This window comes from Furipterus horrens, unplaced genomic scaffold (genome assembly GCF_987537825.1).
Source record: "Furipterus horrens unplaced genomic scaffold, mFurHor1.1.pri manual_scaffold_17, whole genome shotgun sequence".
Lineage (NCBI taxonomy): Eukaryota > Metazoa > Chordata > Mammalia > Chiroptera > Furipteridae > Furipterus > Furipterus horrens.
The window spans coordinates 1,217,530-1,235,219 of NW_028327187.1; the positions used below are offsets into that span (position 1 = coordinate 1,217,530).

The window sequence follows — 17,690 nt, forward strand, 5'->3', positions numbered from 1 at the left end:
CACTGCATTCTGAAGGACTGTGAAGCTAATAGTTTTGTCCTGGCTGGCATGGTTCAGTGGATTAAGTGCCGGCCTGTGAACCAAAGGGTCTCTGGTTCGATTCCCAGTCAGGGCACAGGCCTGGGTTGCGGGTCACATCCCCAGTTGGGGGCATGTGAGAGGCAACTGATGGATGTTTCTCTCATGTGCTGATGCTTCTCTCCCTCTCTCTCTCCCTTCCCCCCTCTCTAAAAATAAATTAATTAACTAATTTTTTAGAAAGCTAATAGTTTCAAATAACAGTAATTGTACCTCGGATAAACCTCATTGGCTATGATACCGCCACAGAGCAAAGCTGTAAAGCTAATAGGAAAGTAGATTTCCTGACTATAAGGATTGAATATTAAGGGCATTCTTTAGAATTATCAACACCATGTATGGCTAAAAAATAACTTAGTTTAGTAGCACCATTAGAATTTCCTTACTTAGCTCATTAGTACCAATAGAATTTTTTCTCTTTCTGTTCATGGGATTATTTCACTTACCTTTTTCATAATACCCCTTGCCTTTAACCTCATAGTCAGAACATAATTTAAACTTCTATATAAATCTGTGCCTCCACATTGCAAGTCTTTCTACAAATTGGTAGTTATGGAATAGCCACAGGGATGTAAAGGACAGCAGGTGGGCACTACATTTATCTAGGCAACCACTTTGTAAGTTATATAAATGCATAATCACTGGGTTGTACACCTGAAATTAATATAGTATTGTTGTTGGAGAAAGCCTGGTTCTCAGATCAGTGAGCCTGTTAGCGTGCACACAATATTTATTAGGGAGCGGGAGAGCCAAAGCGAGGGTGGCCAAAGGCCGGGGTGGCAAGCTTGCCCTAGGGTGACCAGAGGCCCTGAAGCCAGAAGGCCAAGGGCGAAGAGAGCAAGTCCTTTGTTATGAGGACCATATAGTTGGCAGGATGGGGGGGGGTGAAGGAGATACATATTGATTGACAGATAAAATTGGAGCCAGCTTTTCTCAGGGGGACGTGATGACCCAAACTTAGGTATGTGCTGGGGTCTGTTAGCCCAAATCTTCATCTTGCTGCAGACTTCGTTTGTTCATCTTCTTATAAAACACCTAAGTGAAGGGAGACAGTAAATGAAAGTTGGGGCATTACCCAAAGTTATTTATGGGCTCCTTCTGTAAGCATTGGGGACTCCCTGGGAAAACAGACAGTGACCAGAGGCAGGCAATTAACCAAAATTGGTTTATGGGCCTCTTCCTTTGGACACTGTGGGCCCTCTCCCGCCCTTCCTGCCTTGGGATGGAAGCACAGTTTCAAAGGCTTTCCTCCTGGATAGTGGAAAGGACACATAGAATTTTAAGGACTTTCTTCCTTCCATGTTAGCATGGTGTTTTCTTGTGATGTTGGAACACCTGGCAGTATGATCAGACCAGGCCCAGGGCTGCTGTAACAATATGGTGCATCAACTGTAGTTGAAAAGTAAAACACTATTTGAAAAAAATGCGTATGCTGCCTAGTTCCAAAAATAATTCAAAATTGATAGCACAACTAAAGCACATTTAAAAACCAATTAAAATACAGAAGAAGACTAAGATGTTAGAAGGGTATGTAAGGCTATAGAAGAGAGTGTAAAATGTAATAGTATAGGTTTAACAAACATTAGGGAAAGCTTTTTATGGTAATATTAAGTTTTTATTTTTCCAAGGAAGCAACTTTACTAATCCAGGACCTTCATTGCTATCCATAAAATAACATGAGAATATTATCCTATCCACCTTTCTGTATTATATGGCAAAATTACAAATAAATTTGATACTTCTTTCATTTATTCAACAAATACATATTTAAACAATTGCTATGTTACCAAACATTTTTCTAGGAACTGAGGATTGAGCAGTGAGGGAAAACAAAAAAAGAAGCAATACTTCATAGAGCTTACATTATAGAGAACAAAATATAAACACATACATAAATTAGATAATTTCCAAGAGTGTTAGTGTATGTTAAAATGTACTATGGCAATAAAAGATAAACTTTTATTCAAATTTTACATATTTCTGTCAATATGATAACCATTTAAAATATTTGAATATGCCTTATCTTCCTTCATGTACTTCCTCTGTTGTCTCAATTAAAAAAAATAGATCTTTTATTTTTAATGCTCCCCTATATGTAGCAATTTAAATTTAAAGATTTATCATAAATTACAAAACAAAAATTACTAGAACGGCAAACCAGTGTCAAATATTAATAGTTATATATTAAAATGAAATTGGTTTTCTGATCTTTAGAATTCTATGAATTGAAAGATAAATCTCTATATTTCAGGTCTTATTAATGAATAAATTAATTAAATTTCATTTTTCAATATTTATACAAACACATGAAATTAATATCTGCTTTCGATCTTTATGTGGATAAAAGGTAGATAATATTTTTTCTATGCCGTAGGCCCTTAGAAAGATTTTTACTTAAAACACATACAAATAAACACACAAACAGAACAGCAATATCCAGTCAATGTATTAGCAATGTTCTTCATTGTAGAAAATAACTAAATTTTCCAAGTATTCTTTCACTTTACCGCTAGTACAGCATTTTGTTTGTTTAGCATTTAAGACACATAACCTTATCTATATACACAGTGTGTTTTCAAGGTCCGAACTGAACTCTTCAAAAGAGTAATATCTGTGGTGTCTTAAATATAAAATGCGTTTCAGTGTTTGCTCAAGTTCATAACTAAAAAGAATTTTTGAAAAGTATTTGTGAGGTACAGCCACTGTGTCTAAGTCAGCTTTCCTGTCCCTCAGCAGGGTGAAAGGTATTTAGTTTATATTAAATACATGAATACATTATGAGGAAATCCACAAGAAGAATTATTTATCCTCATACAGTTTGATCTACTACCATACATTATGTTAGTGTGCACGTTGAATTTTGCACTTTGGAGTCATCTTTTTTTAGCTCTGAGTTAAACTGAGCCACAGTGACCTACATTTAAAGGGTTAAATGTTGGCTTTACCAAGACAAGTTTAGGGTGAAAATTAAAAACACTGCATTGTACGGTCATGAAATACATTAGTAAGCAAAGAAAATGCCATTTTTTCCAGGGATAGAGGGAACGGAGTTATTGTGTTATCTTATTTATTGACCATTTTCATTTTTTTAAATGTAGGTATAAAATAAAAATTTATTCAATACAAATAGCTCCTTTTCTTTTGGATAAGTATCAATTCCCAGTGTTGCCTTTCTCCTGTCCCGCCAACCACATGTATAACCCAGCCAGGTTTAGAGTCAAGATCTGAAGGTTTATTTTATTGGCCTTTGAGGAAAATGATATAAACACTGAGGCAGAATAGAGTCATCTTCTGGCTATTTTCCTTCACTTCTGGTGTCTGAGTTTATATTTTAACCACAACCTATATTCTAATTGAGAAATACATTGAGTCACTGCAGGAGAAACATCTAATTAAGATATACAAGGACAGCCACGACTAAGTTGTTCCTTGAGAAAAATTAGATAGGTGTAACTGAGGGAAAAAGATGAGGACTGGAATGGGAACATGAAGTGAATCTGTAAAGGATGACGTTGATGATGTCAAGAAACCAAAGGCTCAATAACGAGAAAGAAGGCATCACATCTTCAGCCTCACAGCAGTGCATACAGGGAGCTTGCCCTGCCTGGGCAACAGCTAGCAGAAGGACTAATTCTAGAACAGAGTATCCACACGGATGTGCTCAGGAGTGAGATGGAACATAAACAGGTTGTTAAACACAAGGGCCAAGGAGCAGAAGAGAGGAGGCTTCAAACAGGTGAACAGTGTTAATGAATAGATTTGCTTTGTGGTGGGATACACAGTACGCCAGGAAAACAAAACAAAACTCTAGCAACTTCCAATGAAGACATGGGATTATTAGAAGCCAGCTTAGAAGAACCTAGTTTTCCTTTATTTGTGATCGTGGGAAAATTTTGTTTGATATTAAAAATAATTTAAAATATAATATTTGTGGGCGCAGTTATAAAATAATTTGAGTGGTTTGGAGGTAATTATAGGTAAAAATACTGAGATAATCTTATTACAGTTAACCATGTCATATCAATATTATGAAGCCCACACTTTAAAATATTGTACTTTATAGGATATTTAGGTATTCTGGTAACATTAGAAATTAATAAAATAATAAAGTTGGCAGGTCAAAAAGGAGCATACAATATAGCCCTAAGATGTGTTGTCATGGTCATTTTTCCCATGAGAAAATAATTTTAAAGTTGTTTTTTGAAGATTAAGTGAGAATATATCTCTATACAGGAAAGCTTAACAACACCACAAAATATATAACAGTCCCAAGCTGAGAGATCACACTAAAATATAGTTTTTTTTTAACTCCCCTGTGAATACAAGAAACAAGTATAAAAAGACAGAGAAAAGACATGTATTGTATCTCAGCTCATTAGCAGTTAACGAAGGAGACAATAACAGAAATCTGGAAGGAGATAATGAATAATATTGGTTTAAAAATAAAGGGAAGAAAAGAAAAAAGAAAAGCCAAATAATAAAACAGATAATGGGCACAATGAGCCAACTTAGGTTTTCAAGTTGCCTTTCCCCAGTGCCCCTTAGAATAAAGCCCATGGAGAACATAATCTTCAATGGCTGATTATATTTAAAATGGTTTTTCCAAAAAATCCACACACCCTCACAGTGTCTTTGTCATTATGATTGTTTAGAGCAAAGTTAAAAGCAAAATTGTCAGAATTACAAAGTACATTTGAAAATATATATTTTCTAGTTGTACTTCTGAGAAGCTCTCTTTGCAAAATCATTTGAAGGATTAAACTTGAAATGCATAGAGAATTTGGTCCTGAGCCTTATCAGAGTCATGGCATTGAAGATGGTCCTGGATAAATTCTTCCTTGAATAAAGATTTTCATAAGATAGTTTTACATTAGAACCTTCACATTATATTATTTCTGCTCTAAAAGGGTTTGTATCTAAGAAAAGAGTACTTAAAAAATAAATTTGTGTACCTAGGCTTAATATGAAAAAGAGGAAAAACTATTTTCTAAGATTCCTGGAAAACATGATCAAATGGATGCATGAAACACATGAAATAACATTTTGCTTATTTGTTGATATTGTTTTAGGTGATACAAATGAAATTATATATATACTCTGGGAAAAATCTAGCCATTGTTAATATGACGAGAATGGTTTGCACGACATGTAGGTAACCTGGCAGCCAAGGAGAGTGGACTGGAATGCGCATGCGTGAACAATGACGACTTCACTGCACTAGGCAGTGGGGGGAGTAGATGCCATTAAGTGAGCATGTGTACCGTGTGACTGTCACATTCAAAATGGCTGAGTGAGTAGAGCAATGGATCTGCACCAAATTTTACATGAAGCTTGAACATTCCTCTGTGGATTCAGAAGGCCGCATCTATGCACAACCGGTGACTGGCAGCTTCATCATGACAATGTGCCCACTCATGCATCACATCTTGTGCAGAGTCACCCAGGTGACCCAGCCCCTACAGCCCAGATTTGGTGCCCTGCAACTTCTGGCTTTTCCAAAAATCAAAGTCACCTTTGAAAGGGAAGAGATTTCAGACCGTTGATGAGATTCAGGAAAATATGATAGGGCAGCAGAAGGTGACTGGGAGAACTGTGTGAGGTCCCAAGGTGCCTACATTGAAGGGGACTGAGGCGTCATTGTCCTGTGTACAATGTTTCTTGTATCTTCTTCAATAAAGGTCTCTATTTTTTATATTACATGGCTGGATGGATACTTTCTGGACAGTATATTTTATATCTTTTCACTAGCAACCATTTGAAATGGTCCCCAAAATATGTATTTTAGATTTTATTCCCTGATCTAAAATTCAATAAATGTTCATGAATGGCAAAGAAAATTAAAATGAGAATAGAGATTCTCAAGGAGAGAAAGTTCAAGAGAGACTGTAAGGGAAAATGTTACTGAAGGACAGAACTAATAAACCCTTTAGGTAATTCAAACCTTCCGTCAGGCCTGAACCTGCTGACGTTTCATGGCCAGTCTGTCTCTGAGTAGAATCAAGTCAGCACAGATAGGCTGGTGAGTTGAATAATTTTTGGAGATCTCTAGATGGGTACACAGTTCCTGGTTCACCTATGGAGAGCTTTGGCCAATTGTGAGTTTCCTTATATTTGTATTTATAAAATGTATTTGTAAGCATACACCTTACCTAACCATAAACACACACACACACACGCACGCACATACACACTCACACAGAAATTGGCAGAAAAAGCAATTGCCTGTATTATGGTTTGCCAGAATTAGGAAGCAAGAGATAAGGGAAGAAGTTCAGAATATAATTTTTGTGCTTTACTAAAAACTAATTGAAGCCAAATATTTTTTACTTTTTTCTTTTCTTTTTTCTTTGTTTTAAAGATTTCATTTATTTATTTTTACAGAGAGGGGCAGGGAAAGAGAAAGAGGGAGAGAAACATCAGTGTGTGGTTGCCTCTCGTGCATCCCCAACTGGGGGCCTGGCCCGCAACCCAGGCCTGTGCCCTGACTGGGAATCGAACTGGTGACCCTTTGGTTCACAGACTGGAGCTCAATTCACTGAGCTACACCAGCCAGGCCTTTTTTACTCTTTTCTCATAGCTAACCTATTTTTGCAGGAACAGTACCCTATTTTGATTGCGTAGAATGTCCTTTCCAATTATATTTAACCGAGACTTAATTTAATATGTCCTGTTACAGAATCAATGCATGACAATTAATAGTTTCAGCAAATTTCTTTCCTGTGGTACTCAGTTTGCTATGAGTTGGTAGAGACAGGATTAGATTTCCTCCTTTAGGCTGATTGAAATTTTCTCATCATACTGGGTCAGAATGTGGACAATGGGAATAGCTCAAGCCATTCCACCACAGGAAATATCCCCAAGGTTTTCTGTCTGTCCGGGTTTGGATGGTTATTTCGTACCATTATTCATCTTTTCCCCCTTCTTCCATTCGGAGCCCACATCTGGCCTGTTAATTACACCTGAAGACGAAATTGCTACCATCAATCCTCCATCTGTTATTGGCAACTGATTCTAACCTAAACATAAAGATAATAGAGGTTATGGAGGGTTAATTATCCGCTCTCACCAAAGTGCTGCACTTTTGACTTTTCCATTGGCCTCAGTTAACAAGCTGCCTGCAACAATGTAGCTGAAGCGACGCTGACTAGTTCTCTCTGGCTTTTACCCCCTGGACTTGCCATCAGTTCGTTCTCTTCATCCAACCTTACGTGCAACCATGCTTTTCAAGTTGATTTTTTAAAGGCATGAAGTAACAGGAGCACAGTTTAAAAATTGGGAGGAGTGGCTACCTCTTAACTTCCTCTTACTTAACACCATTCAAGGTCATAAGAAACAGGAAGTCTACATTTAGAATAAGCAGACTTTTTGCCTTGGAAAGGTGTTATGTGATCAACTGAAAGCGAATGATCCGTTGAACGTCTATCGACAGAGGCATTACAGAGTTACACAGGTGTGTGGGAAGAAGCCCGACTCAGTATTTGCGTTCCTCGGTGTAAGTCACATCAGGAGAGTGCTTTGCGATGTGTGAACTGCGGCAAATAGTAAGGTCATACAGGATAAAACATGTTCCCTTTGTCACCTCCAGGTGGGTTACTAACTGAGTTTGAACTGCTCCATGCTGACCACACCGACCATTTCATTTCCGTTTCTGTGTCTCCAACTAATCAATATAATCAGCATGTAGCATTCCTCGCACATGTCCTCGACTCAACTATGAGTAATTATCTCTCTTTTCTTGTTTCCCCTTTTTTGTTTGGGTGGAAAGACTGACTGTACACCGATCTCTCCTTTGAGGTTAGTAAGTAAGGAGACTAAATATTTGCAGATCTCCTTGCGGTATGTCGTCGAGATAAAGACACACTAAAGGAAAGAACAAAATCAAAACCACAGAAATCTGCTTTGCCATTACTAGGACCTGTATTAACATGGATATGTGTGCGTTATAGTTTGAGAGTTAATTGTGATGCTAGGAGCTGCAATAAAGGGATTGCGCTTTAATGTGAAATTTATAATTCCGTTCCAAATTTCAGTCAAAACCAACGTGGAGAAACGGCTATGCCCCCAAGCTAAGAAGTGCGGATTGATACCTTGAGGCAATCAGAGCGCTCCTGGAAGAGCAGCACCCATCAGAATTTATAGGACCCCTAGGTAGATCCTGTAGCATAGCTTCATCTGCCACCTAAGGGACAGGGGGACCCACAGTGAGACAGCCCATGAAGACCCTACTCTCTGTGTACATGCGTGTGTCCTTATCTACTTGCCAAAGTGTTATAGGAACACAGGTTGAGAAAAATAATGCCTATTGTCACGGACATCTTGCGTCCATTGCTAGGCTCCATTTCTGTCTCGGTTCTGAGGGCCAGCTTCCCCTTTCACTCCATGCAGTTCGAGTGCCGATATCAGGACAAATTAATGCCGGTCCCGGGGCTTTCACAGTTGAACGGAAGCACGTGAAACTACAGCGCTGTGTGACGGTAAGATGTCCAGTCTAATAACCACCCAAATGTGCATTTTATCTAACAAAATGCATTTGAATTCTCACGATCAATAATTTACATAAGCAGATGGTCTGTATGGCATACGGGGGCTTTTAATTTCTTTGGAGGAGTGGTTCTGAACCTTGGCCATATACTTCAATGATCTGAGGAATGTTATTTTTACATTCTGAAGATCTTGCCTTATCCTCAGCCAAATTAAATCAGAATCTCTTAAGAAGTGGTCTGAGGAGTATCGTGAAGCCTGCCAGGTAATTCTTACGTACAGTTACGGTGAAGAGCCACCGTGCCAGAGTATTAAAGCGTAGAAAAGCTGCTGTTCTAGAAATGCCTCAGCATTCATGGGCTGCCCTGTTAACAAATTCTTACACTGCTTTACACTAATAATAATTACTGTTATTGAGATTTGACTATAAGGCAAGTTCTATCGTAAAAAATTTGCATATATTATATCCTGTAACCCTCACATTAAGGAGAGAGGTTAAGTGCTATTACATTGCCCATTTTAGTAATGAAGGGAATAGGACAGAACTTCTTAACTAGGAATTAAGGGATATAAGATCAGAATTCAATATTCTCTGGTTCCAGTTTGCCGCAGAACACTACATGATATCTTTGTTTAATACTCAATATTTAAGAAACAAGATTTAGATATCCATCAGACCTTTGGTATTCCAGGAATAAGTTTCCAAAATCATTTATTTGTTTAAGATAATATAGTCTGAGATTGATATCTCAAGCCTTTACAAATTATTTATACTTTGACCAAAGAAATAAATTTAGAGTATTGTGCTACTGCATATAACAGAGAAAAACAATTATATTGTTGGCTCAACTATTTTCAATTAAACAAATTAAATATCAATATGTGACAGTTTATTCAGTGATAGTAAATACTTAGATAATTTCTCCCCCCCTTTAAAGAATCTTTCAGGCCATACAAAACAGGTTAGAATTTTGATAGCTATTCCAAGACAGCTAATAGTGACTGAAATATCAAAACCACTAACTTCAACTAAGCAAAACAAAACAAACAAACCAAAAAGTTAATGGACCTAAAGAAGATACAGTATTGTATTATGTACATACCTGACACTTCTGTTGCTGCCTAAAATTCTTCGCTAAGGTCCATCAGATCAGTTTAAACATTTGAACTTACAGGCCTTAAGGATTTTATGGTGAACTTTATAGGAAAAATTTTAAAACAAACAAATAAATAAAACAAAAAAATTTTAGTAGATATGGCAATTATCTTTTAAACTACCAATAAAGGTCAATATTAGAAAAGTTATTTCAAGTTGAAATCTGCATGCTGGTCTAGGAGAGTGTTAATGCAACAAGTCAGTTTAAGGAATTGATCTCAAACTCAAGTTCAGGGGCCAGGAAAGTGGGTTGTACATGAGGATCTAAATGAGAACTGACAGTCTTACTGTTACAGGAACAATAAGGGCCACTAGGTGAAGAAATGCAGTTTTTACCTCTATTTTCTGTTTGTGAATAAAGACAATATTTTTTTATTTTGTGAGGGAATTTTCAGATTTCGGGTGATTTTTAAATTTTCTTTTTAAATATTGGCAATAAATGCACACATTGATGACCTTGAAAATCAACTCTGTCTGGACCAACTCACTCCCCTCAGTGTTGTCGGCTCATATCTGTTAATGAGACCTCATTTTGCACCTGTGTCTCCAATGTTAGCTCAGTGATAATCACACTGATAACTTACAACTGGACATGATGAGAGTATTCACAACACAGAAATAAATAAATTCTATAACTGTTCACACTCTTATCCTTTTGTTCCTTAATTCCAGAGAGCTGATTTAACAACACGCACTGCTATGGATTTGATTTGGCTTACAGAGTTTGTGTTGTCTGCTATATCAGGCACAGTGTATTTGTAAGGAATATTTGGGCCACACACCTCCAAAGAAAGACTGATTTTGAAAACCCTCCATGGATGGGCGTACTTTTGTTAAGAAGCTAGAAGTACAGTAGAGAGATTTAAGTACTATGTTTGAGCAAAATTTCTGGGAATAGAATCACTGAAGAGGGTAAAACTAGTTTCAACATATCCATGACATTTCTCCTGCAAGGCGGCACCACTCAGGGTCAAGAGGCACCTCTTCAAGCTTCTCATAAGGGAAAGTGATAAAAGAGTAAGCACTTGGCCTCTTCAGCAGTGTCCAGCATTGCTTAAGGGGCCCACTTCTGCAAAGCCCCACTCAGATCGTTGAGGATGCCAGCATGGCTGAAGAGTCTGAGGGGAGTTAAACTCATGCAAAAGAGTCAGGGGCTCATAGTAAGCACTGCACACATCTCAAAATCCAACCACTGATCCTACTAGCAGGCCTGCGGAGTCCACTGTGAAGCCCACCCACAAGTCCAATAAGAAGCCTCACTTGCAATGTTCCACCCAGTTGGCCAACACGCACTTCCACAGACAGCATGCACATTTGCACAGACAGCCCACGCAAGCTTCCACAGACAGTAAGCCCAAGTCTCTGCAGAGGGCACATACAAAAACCCACAGACATGATATGTGTGACATAGAAGCCCGCCACTCTAAACCAAAACCATCCAAAACCCTGCCACGAGGCAGCTCATCTTTCTCCCCCCCTGTCCCCAGATGCCCCAGACTCAGGTCACTGTCAGGAGGTTGCAACCGTCCAACTGCCAGCTACTGGCTGTACAAGGGGGCGACTTAGCCGTCCTGTACTGCTGACGTATTCCCAGCCTCAGAACTCCTTAAAACTCACTCCGCCCTGACCCTTGCTGCTGAGGTCTGACCCCAAGGCCCCAGCCTACTGTGTCACATGCTCAATAAATCATCATGTTCAGCACTTGGCTGCTGGCCTTCTCTACCTCCGCAGACCCCCCAAACCTAACAATATCAGTAGCTGACTTGACTCTACAGGACTGGCAGAAAGCACCTCATCCCGAACACGTTAGGGCACCGCCCTGGGGAAATAAAATGGGAGGCTCCCAATACCAGATCTGAATTCGTGTGACTGAGAGAAGGCAAACAATCCAAAGCCTTCTCCAATCAACATGGAAAAGGCAGCATGGGGCAGATGCAGCTAGAAGAAAAGCCTGAGTAATCTCCGAATCTACAGCTGAGCTGCCTGCAGGAGAGGACTGCATCTGCAAATGCAAAGAGAGAAATGCAACGCTTGAAGGAAAATGAAGAATCAAAGAAATGTTAACAACAGAAACACAATAAAGCTCCCATGGATGACACTCTCCGAAATAAAGAACTATGATTGGCTTGAAAACTAATGCAAAATAATTATCCTAAAAGGGCTCAGTGAACTATAAAAGAACACCTACAGACAACTAAACAAAATCAAGAAAAGCACATATGAACAAAATGAGATGTTCAACAGAGAAATAACAAGGATAAAAAGACCAACTAGCAACTCTTCCTCATCAGCAAAACGTTTCCCTTTGAGTACTTCTTTCATCAGGAAACAAACAAACAAAAAGAGTCGCTTGGGGCAAGATCGAGTGAATAGGGAGGGTGGGGCAGGCTGGTCATACTGTTTTTGGTAAAAAACTGCTGACACTCATCACATTGTGGGCAGGTGTGCTCGTAAATCACCTATCATGGAATGGGCAAACGCATTGAAAGAGTCTTCAGAAAACATTCACTTAAACCAAGGGCAGCCTCTCACAACAACACCAGCTGGTACACGGGTAGAGATGGCTTCCTAGAACGCTCACCTAGTGGGTGGAGTGTGTACTGCAAGGGGCCTGCCCTCCAGAAAATCATTTCATTTTTGCATGCCCCCTCATATATGATGAAAGTTAATGACAGATAAAAGTTTGAAAGAAATGAGAAAAGCAACTTGTCACATTGAAAGGAACACCAGTAATACTCTAAGCGAATTTCTCAGCAGAAAACTTGTATGTCAGGAGAGAATGGTATGATAAATTCCAAGTGCTGAAAGAAAAACAAAAAAACTACCAACAAAGAATACTTTACTCAACAAAGCTTGTCCTCTAAGATTAGGAACAGAGCAAGAATGATCACTTCTGCTACTTCGATTCCACATGGTACTCGAAATCCTGGCCAGAGGAATCAGACAATAAAAAGAAATAAAAGGCATTCAAATTGGAATAGAGAAGTAATACTGTTTCTTTTGCAGATGAGGGATCACATATGCAGAATACCATAAAGAATCAACCATAAAACTCTTAGAAGTGATCAAAAAATTCAGTAATGTTGCAGGATATAATGTCAGTATATAAACTTCAGATATTTTTTCTGAATACTAACAATAAGCCATTTGAAAAAGAAATCCCATTTACAATAGCATCAAAACCAATAAAATATGAATAAATTTAACCAAAGAGGTGAACGATCTGTACACTGAAAACTATAAAACATTGATGAAAAACTGAAGAAGGCACACAAAAATGGAAAGATATGTCGTGTTCATGAATTGAAAGATTTCATACTATGAAAATGTCCAGACTTCCCAAAGTCATCTAGAGATTACTGAAATTCCTATCAAAATCCCAATGGCATTTTCAGCGCCCACACCTCTGAAGAGGTGACTATATGAGGCAATGAAAATGTTAATTAGCTTGATTGTTTCCCAATATTTGTATGTCAAATCATCAAGCTGTACATCTTAAAATCTATGCCGTAAAACAATATCCTGGAAATATTTATGCAAGAGTCTATTTCATTCGTTTAAAAAGTCACCTTGGCTCATTAACAAACCTAACAATGGAATCTATAGCAAAGATTGCATTGGACAACATAAATGTATCAAGTAAATTAAACTAGTGGAATAGCAAATACAAAGCAAAATAAATATGCAATAAAGTAATGCCCTCCATGGAATATCCTTGTACATTTATATTATATATGTAATATATTTGTATACATATAATGAATGTTTGCACAAGTCAGTAGAAGAGATGTACATGTTGATTACGCAATCTTCTGACCAACCTTCTCTGCATCACTTAGCAAATGAGAAATCAGAAGCTCAAAGTGGGCAGTTATATAAGTAAAAGAAATATATTTTTTCCTTTTTATCATAAACTTATTATTGTCGCCTGACAAAAATTTCTGGATTTTTCAATGTTACATAGGCTTCTGTGCACATATACAAAGTGAAACGAAGTCTGAAACAGTCCGATGAAGAACATTGAAAAATCAGGCAACCAAATGTTAATTTTCTCCATAGAAGGTTTCTTATTTTGAGTTCAAATTACCTATATTGGTACTTCAACGCTTTGCTTTCTTTCCCTGTGAAGGCATAGTCTTCATGTGTTTTATGCCAAATCGCATCTCTGGCTTTTATAAAGACTGTCAGTTTTAATGTGCGGAGTTTGCTATGCCTGGATTCTGCAAATTTCATCCGCCACACAGAGCGGCTTTTACACCCTTTACATCTCTCCTATGTCAGCCACGCGTCGGTATAAACAACATGCTGTAAAAGAGCAGAAGGCACAGCTAAGACGGAGTCATTATGCAAATGGCTTATGGCGCGCTTTATATGGGAACGGCTTCCCTAAAGAGACCTAATGGGAGGACTGACCTATAAAGCATTTAATTTGTTGTTAGCATTTCATTTAATTGTTTTGTAGTTCCTCCAGGAATAAAACTTTTAATTGTGAAAACTTCTGAACGGCACAGTGGTTAATCCCTCTTCCTGTAAGTAACAGGTTTCCTCACTGCAGAACACAAAATTGCGCGCTTCCATTTTGTAACTGCTTCTCTGGTGTGGTTTTTAGACTCGGAGATAATGAGAGGATCTAGAGTGGTTTAATAGATCATTTCTTAACTTGTAAAAGCTTGTTTTAGGAAATGATTATCTTATTGAGATGCATGCAATTCTGTGATCACAAAAGAGAGAAGAACATGAATGTAGAGAGGGTATGACTCTTCAGTAAGAATATAGTGATTTTTTTTTTTTACTTTTGTGCAGGTGGAATCTATATTCCAGCACTTGGTAATGAATACGATAGTAAGTATATCAGAGGCTAATAATGTGAACACATCTCTGGCTGTTAATATAAAATTTTAAGGGTGTTAACTCCCCCGCCACGCACACACACTTTATTTATACATACTTGGAACTAAATCGGCCTAACAAGTATTTTAGAATGTAACTCGATGCTTCTCAGATTTATTTGCACACTGGAGTCATCCGGAGAGCTTCAAAAGTTATTCATGCCTGTGTCCCCTACCCATTCATCTTGGATGCGGCCTGCTCTTCAGACACCCAGCCAATATTAACCTTTCTTTTTTTTTTGTCTTTTTATACTTTAAACTGCTGTTCATGAAATTCTTTGGGCCCGTGAACCAGGCAGGTAGACTCAAGGAAAAATATTGGGTGTTGGTAACAATGGGGTGGGGGGACCCTAACTATTGAATAAATGGGGGCGGATAAGAGGTTAATCAAAATAAAGAACTCAACATTTATAAATATGTGACATTTGACGTGGCTTTGGTTGCTCTGTCAGTCTGCAGATCTATCTTTATCCACTGTGAAAGAGACACACCCACCCAGGCCTGTGTTAGTAGAGAACAAACGTTAATTGGGATATGACAGGACCCCCAAACTGTACCAATACTTAGGTGACACTGTTGGCGCCACACCTAAATCCATGTGCTGTCTCTCAGCTCCGTGGCAGTTTGGCGCCAAAGCTTTGGACCAGCAAGCTTTAGAACTTGCCCATAGCTACTGGGCCTACTGCCTGCAGCCAAATACTGACAGAAGCCAGAGTACAAGGTCTAGGTCTTCAGCATCTTTGTCTGGAAAGAGAACAAAACCAAACAAAACTATCTAAAGTCCAGGCCAACTACATGTACGGAGCCCAGTGGAAATTTAAAGAGTGGGCCAGTTCTATGTAGTTAGGCCCCAGGTTCATGAAGCTGGTTCCAGAGACATTGAGTTGGATCTGATTTCACCTGTCCTGCCTCTTCCCTCGATGATTTTCCTGGGAGGGCTCCCTTAATAAATCAGTTGCACCGGAATCCTTGGCTCAGAGTCATCGTTATGAGTCCTGAATATCTTTACAATGTAAGTATGAGGTCATGTTCAATGAGGTGCCAAATAATATACAGTTTGCTGCCGTTGCTACCATGTTAGAGACACGATGGCAGGTAATCAGCAGGAGCCGACCAAACCGAGATGCTAATTTCTCTGGGGTTTCTAATGCTTGTTAGCTTAATAATGTGGACTCAGACTGAGGATAGAAATGAACCAATGAACAACTAAAAATTCTAAGTGCAATATGAGAGGCAGGCTGGAAAACTTTCCTCGAAGTGTTTACTTCGTCTGAGCGTTTCAACGCTTTAAAGGAAGTGGTAATGAAAGTTTCCATCTCCCCAGAAATGCTCCAGAGCAGTTTGCGAGATGTTTGTAGGGAATGTTTTCACTGTCAAAATAAGCATGGAGAGCTTTAAAGGGGCTGTGAAGTGGCATGATAAGGATGGCGAGGCATATTTAGCACATAGAAAATGTGAGCCTTCTTTGAGCGACTGAACTGGATTGTCACTCTTTTCACCGCCATGAATTTAATCTTCTTATTCTCTCCACTTCAAACGATTCATCTCAATAGGTATAGGGAGCCTTATGGAAACCGCAATGGCGGGACTGGGTCTGTGAAGAGACAAATCACAGACCTAACGAAAGGAACGCTTTACTCATCAGAGGGATTTCAGGCCATTCTCCAAGGCCAGACTGCCTTCCAATAGTTATTAATAAAGCTGATGTCTCCAGTGGACATATATGTGGCAGGCTTAACTATTTCTGTAACACGTGCGTCTCCTGCAAGCGTTCTGCCGCAGTTGTGAACCACCCTATCGTTTAAAAATCATCGGCACAATAAGATACTTTCTGCATGGGGAGATTTTCTAATCTTTATTGAATTAGTAGTTCTCTTAAACTCGCCTCTCACTAAAATGACATTGATATTTCTAGGTAGTGTTTGGTGAAAAGGTTAAAGAATTAGAATTCAAAATAACAGCAACAAAAAAAAAGAACTGAAACTTGGCATGCCTTTCAAGAGTCTTATCTATGCAAAGCATTCTGTTCGTATATAACACATGGCTGAACCGGCAAAGTAAAGGATCAGAAACGGAACCCGGGAGACTCCTTACGTGTATGATAGGCTGCCTCTGCCAATGACTGACTGACGTATCATAACCTGTCAGAATCATGTGTGGGGCACAGTATGGAGCAGGCACCCACTGTGAAGAATGAGGGAAACATTCATATCATGGAAAGATTTATATAATGCGAGGCTATTTCTCTAATACTTATCTTAATTTTCATTTCACTGGGAAGTACATCAAATAGTCTTATCACTTACAAAGCAGGAACTTGAACATAAAAGGGTTAAAAGAAATGATTAGAGCTCTCTTGCATCCATTCACGCTATCACTTGAATAAGCAGGTAAATCATGTCAATTAATTTTGTGCAGCCTGGTGGTATTCAGATTAAAAAAAAATAAGAAAACATATGTGTATTAAGCAAGCCCAATTGTTACTCATCTTAAATATAGAAGAGGAATTGAAAAAAAAAAGGACTTACTGTGTTTGCACAGACAAGTGTTCATAGATTCTCGGAACTTCCAGGTAAACTCATTTTTTAAAGCTTTATTTATTTATTTAAAGAGAGAGGGAAAGGGAAGGAGAGCGAGAGGGAGAGAAACATCATGAGAGAGAAACATTAATCCGTTGCCTCTCTCAAACATGCCCGAACCGGGACCGAACCCAGGAATGTGCCCTGACGGGGAATCGAACCAGTGACCCTTTGCTTTGTGTGACAACACCCAACCAACTGAGCCACACTGGCCAGGGCCCGGATAAACTGATTTTTATCTCAGGTTCCAACTTTCCTATCAGAAACTCTCAGTTGCTGACCCTCCTCAGAGGAACCACCGATGGGGTGTTTCCCACTTCCATACGTGTACCTCTGCAGCCCAGTCTCCCTCCCGCACACCCTGAGTAGTTTGAATCCATTACAAATACAACAAATCCAAGCACTGCTATACTACGATGGGAAAGTCGCATGTTTGACAAACCCAGGAGGAATGAATCACTGCAGAAGCTATTTTGGCCTACATGAACAGTTCAGAAATTATCTGTT

The 17,690-nt window shown here is 38.8% G+C and overlaps 1 pseudogene; it reads right to left on the bottom strand.

Annotated features, from left to right (window-relative positions):
• Nucleotides 1-223: 223 nt before the first annotated feature.
• On the bottom strand, nt 224-336 carry LOC149990333 (U4 spliceosomal RNA; annotated as a pseudogene).
• Nucleotides 337-17,690: the final 17,354 nt, after the last annotated feature.